The following is a 5,971-nucleotide window of genomic DNA, read 5'->3' on the forward strand; positions in this document are numbered from 1 at the left end:
ATAATGAATTGGAAGAAAATAATTAGGAAAGTATCTGGTGAAGAAAGCCAAGAACTTTCACTACATGGGGAGGCAATACTTTTGAGAAGCTCTAAGTTCAACTAAACAGTTAAGCCCACACTTTTCTTTGCTTCAGGATTCCAGGCCCCAAACCAAAGAGTAAATCTGTTTGGTTTAAGCAACATAAGATTATAAAACCACTGGAGAAGTCAATGACCCATGATCTGGGATGAAGGAAGAATCATAAGTAAATAAAAAAAATAGACCCCTTCTAGACCAATAAACAGTGTATCTCAGATTTGTAGGTAAAACAGTTGGGATTGAATTGTCTGTTTGGTTGATTAGCAAATAACTTCCCCTGAGAACTGCAAATCCAAAGGCCAAATGGGGAAAAGCAAATGAGGTGGGCTCAGTGTAGGAGTGGTAGGGGCTGAGGGGAACCTGCTAACACAGACCCTGCCTCACAGTGGCAGCCACTGCTTCATTCCAGCTGCCCATGATCAACATCTGCCCAGTGGGCTAGATCTTTCAACTTTTCAGGATAAATCAGGAACGCATAATTTCTATGAGAAACATTCAAATTTTAAATGTTGGTTTAAATTGAAAATGAAACAAAAACAGTTTTTGAGTCAAAGCAAGAACATCAGTGACCCTCTAGTTTGTGACTGTTCCAATCTGTGTGTTCTTCACAGACCTCCGTCAGGATAGAGAGACGTGGCTATTTGCAAAAGAATCTGCTTCTCATGGCTATTTGTAAAAGAACTTACTAGATTTGGAATTGGTGGGTCAAGAATTTGCATGTTTTAATACTTTTGTTGTATAGTGTCATAGTGCCTCAGAAACTGCACGCGTGTAACAGTTTATACTCCCACAAGCACCATATAAAGTAGCCACTCTCCATACTTTGAACAATACTGAATATAATTGGGCATGGATTTTGAAATGTATTAATTAACTTTAAAATTAAACACATCATTATTTTTTAATTATAAATATACTTTAAAAGAAAAATGACTGAAATACAGGAAACTAGATTAAGAAACACCTCTCACTTTTGCATATGGCTCTCTTCTGACACCACCCACACATACACATATAAAATTTTATGAAAATGACATCATTTTGTAAATACTATTTTGTTACCTGCTTTTTTTTTCACTAAACAATATGTTAGAGAGTTATATCTATGTTAGAGCTGTTACTATGAATATAGACATACCTTATCATTTCCAGTGCGCTTCATAGAATTCTAGGAGGAATACCTTTATTCAAACAAAATACAAAATACAAAAATATTGCAGCTGTTTATTTAATTAGTCATTATTTATTAACATTAAGCTTGTTTGAAACATTTCACTATTAAAAACTACTCAACAATGAACATAATATACTATACATATTTAATCACTTGGCAATTATCTCTTCAGAATTATTTATTGAACCATGGTATGTACATATTTAAATTTTCATGACTATTACCAAATCACTTTTCAAAGGTTTATATCAACACTTATCAACAGGATAGGATATATTTACCACTGTGGTTTTGTATATTATTTTATACTTTATTAGTTGTAGTAATAGTAGTATCAATCAGATAGATGGAAAGTGAATAATAAATTTTGTATTTATTCCCTTTTCTCTATTAGTGAAGTTAGTTTTTTTAATAGAATATTAATATTATATTACCAATGGTTTGCCTAAGTGTCTTCTGGGCTCTTTTCTCTGTTGATTTATAAGACCCCTTTGCATATTAGAGTTATCAATTCTTTGTCAGATGTGCTACAAACATTATTTTCTCTCATTTTAGTATTTGTCTTACAATTTTATTAAAGGTAGTTTTTTGTTTGTTTTTGCCACAGGGAAGTTTAAGTCTTATTGATTTTATAATTGTCTATTAAGTTCCTGTGTTTTCTGACTTTTATGATATATTAAAAAGACCTTCCTCATCTAAATTCTATTTTAAAAACTCACATGCATTCTTTTCCTACAATTTTGGTTCTAATTTTTACATTTAAATCCACTGCTTTTTATACTTAAATTATGTTCCATTGACTATTTCATCTTTATCTCTTACAATACCACACTATTTTAATTTCTAAGACTTTACAGTATATTTTGAAAAAAAGGAAAGAAAGAACTAAAAAGATTGCCTTACTTCTTACAAGTCTATACTTCTGGACGAACTGTAGAAACACTTTGTCCAGTCAGAAAACAATTTCATTGGTATTTTCACTGAAATTTTATTGCATTTAAAGATTAATTCATAAAGCTCTATCTTTCTAGTGTTGATTTCCTTGTCAAGAATAAGTTGTATTTCTCTATTATAGAAATATTTTTGCCCCTTAATATATTTTAATAATTTTCTTCATAAGGCTTGAATGTTTTTGTATGTATTTGCTGAGTGAGTTGTTTTGCTGTTTTAAATGGCATGTTTTAGAATTTCCATTAAAATTTCCAATGTTATTTTTAACTAATAAAAAGTTACCTATATTTAAATATTAATTGTGATATCCAGTACCTTGTTAAACTATCCTAGTTTATTCAGCTGTTCAGTAATACCACACAATGTGCACATAATAATTATGCTCATTTAGTCTCATATTTTAAAACTTGTTTAAACTTTATGCTTGTATTTTTTTAGGAGAGAACTGTCCAGCATCTTGTTTTGAATCTTTAATTTAAATCACCCTTGCAGAAACTAAATTAGTTTCACAAACATATTCTTATTTGAGCCTAATTTAATTGACAGATGGTATAGTTAATTTAAACATACGAATGATTTCCAAACCTATGGAAAGGAATTTTAATCATATGTTGACTGCTCATATAAAAATTTTGTAACATTAATTATATTTATCACTCATGATTCATAATTAAGTCAGTAATTTAGAAAAAAAAAAGAGAAAGACACATACATTTACCTACTTACATACATATGTACATAAAGAGAGTTTCCCCTCAGATACTCAGTTTCTTAACAAATATTATTCAAATTGCTCCTCTTAGTCATGTAAGGATAAAATGATGAAATTATCTTTGTCTAATAAAAAGGAAGGAGGCAGCTGCCTCCCTATCCTTTCCTCCTTAGGGTGTAAACATGATAGGCCCAATGAGAAGCCTGAAATTGGGATTTTATAAAGGCTTTTCTGGTCTTTGGAACTGTAAACACATACTTCCAAATTTAATTTATGATTTTATCATGGCTTTTATAGGAAAAAAATAACAAGGTACACCTATTTATCTCTTAGAAGACAAGGATTTTTTTATTGTGCTTCTACTTTATTCTGTAAGTTTGTGTGCAATTCTGCCCAGAGTTTGTAGTCACTTTTATGCTGACTTCCATGCGTGTGAATCTGATAATACTTCCCCAATAATAAATTCTGTTCTTTCTGCTGTGTTTATAGGGAGAGTTTTTTTGTTAGCGATATTGTTTTATATTCCCAACAATTGAGAAGATATGAGTGCCGTGCCTTTAAAACAAACATCACATATATGAGTAATTTATGAAATCAGAATATCAGGTCAATGAATGTTATTTCACATTGTTCTAATAACATAACCAAATAAATATAATCAACTTTATTTTGGGGTACTCATTTTTCTTTGACAGGGACTCCTTATAATTTTATTAGTGTGTATATATGATCATATCTTTGTTTTAAATTTATCTTAAAAATGATAAACTTGGTCTGCCCGACTTTTTGTTCCAGAAAATATGATTAAAAGTTAATGCTGTGTTTTCCCACAATACTAATTCAGTATTTACAGAAGCCAAGGCAACATCATTATTGCTAAAATCCCATATTTTATCTTCTCAACAGAGTTCCTGTTGGCCCAGGAAAATGATTGAAACTTCCAAAGTAATGCCAAATTCAGATGCACCCCATGGATCACATCATAAAATTTTAATTGTATGGAGTAAACTAAATGCTTGGGAGCACTCCAAAAGAAACCAAAAATGTTCAGGTGGGTTTAAAACAAATAAGAAAAATAGAATTACCGAAAGAATGATTAATGATTAAAAGAAGCTAACTCTGCTTTTTTGATCACTTTGGGCTCTGAGCTGTCATCTTGAAATGACAGACCTTTGGAATGTCATCCTGTGGTGAATCTGATTGATTTAATAATGACAGCTGCAAATTTGGTCCGAGTAGCAATAGTTTCTAAATTCCATCTCACTAAGTGATATCGAGCAGAAACATGTTCCTTCTCTGGATATGTTTTTGTTGTTTGTTTTTTCTCTTTCCTTTTCTATTAGATTGGTGCAAAAGTAATTGTGGTTTTAAAGGTTAAAAGTAATTGCAAAAACAGCAATTAGTTTTGCACCAACCTAATAATAATAATAATAATTACTGAAAGCAAAAAATGAGTTTTAGAATGGAGCACTCTTTTAAGATACGAGAGTTAGATGTTTACAATTGAGGAAAAATAATTTCTTAAAATGGACCTAAATAGAATTAATTCATGTGTGATTTTGATTAGTTGATCACTCATGCCTCTCAAAGAAAAACATAAACTTTAAAATATGACATGTGTATATGATTAATGATGTGAATGTGTACCCTTCAATATTACTAGGAAATCAGAAAACTGCCAATTCAAATATATTGAGTAAAATTAGTATAAAATAAATTGAAATCCTGGAAATGACAATATGCACTGGCATATTGAAAGTGATGGAGAGGGTTTTAAATTAGAAAAGAGATACAGACTTTCATTTATGAAAAATACTAAAAGTCTTGGGGGAAAATATTATAGTTTTGTATTCTCGAATCACTGTCTAGAAATTGTCTTTACTGACTGGCTGGTACTAGGTTCCTTGTTTTCTTTATAAACAGCCCTACAGAAACTGGTGACCACAACTTTGTGAAAACACTTCTTAAAGTCATCCAATTACCTTTTGCTTTCTGATATTTTTCTCTATTGTTGGGGGAATGTTCTGAAAGAAAATTTTATACCTGCTAATGTGTGTATTTTGTCCCTTAGGCAGTATCTATTACAGAGAAAATGGCTAAGTTGTTATTTGACTTATAAATAAAATCCTTTAGGGTTTGTTGACCATAAACCGGATTTTCAGAGTCCGATCACCTATACCTTAATAAACTAGTGCTTTTGCAATCTTGCTGACTAATGGAAGTGCAAAATGGCAATAACAGGTCAACATAGAACATAGAGCACCGTCCCCCATCCGCCTACCCTACCACACACACAATAATACTTATATAACACTATTAGGCACTACTTTAAGCCCTTTTCTTAAAATAATTCATCTAATCCTGAAAACAACCTTGAGAGTTCCTTGCTAATCTTATCATCATCCCCACTTTACACACGAAGAAACTGAAGCTAGTAAGTAGCAGAACAGAAATGACACCCAAGTCCCTGCTTCCACACTCAGCATCAACCCAACAATCTACTGCCTCACCTCTAGGGAACTTTCCCTTTTTTCTTGGATTTGCATCTATATTGTGCCTTTGTCTCTCTGCGAGTAGCATATGTAATGGCCACCAAATCAACATTTGATAATAGTCTCCTCTATCCTTTACAAAATAATCAAACCTTTTTAAATAATTATTTTCAATATAGAAGCTGTTTATAGAGAACTTGTATTAATCTTTATGGTTAATTTCCACCTTTCTTTTGAAAGCTTCAAGATCTTTGTAGCTCAATCAAATGCCTCTGTCATTTATCTGGGAGCTTTCTGCAGCATAGACATTGAAGTAAGGCATTACAAAAATTATTTTCTATAACGTGATCCTATTGGTTTTACTTTCAAAATAGATCTACAACGCAAACATTTGTGACCGTTCCCACGGCCGTCTCCTGGTTCTAACCTCCATCATCTCACCTCAGATGTTCTAACTGCTTTTTAACTGGTTTCCCTGTGTCTGCCTTCACCTGCCTAGGGCATGTCCTCAACACACTAGCAGTGTTGTCTCCTTAAAAACATCAGCCTTATGGCGTCATC

This window comes from Rhinolophus sinicus, linkage group LG02 (genome assembly GCF_036562045.2).
Source record: "Rhinolophus sinicus isolate RSC01 linkage group LG02, ASM3656204v1, whole genome shotgun sequence".
Taxonomy (NCBI): Eukaryota; Metazoa; Chordata; class Mammalia; order Chiroptera; family Rhinolophidae; genus Rhinolophus; species Rhinolophus sinicus.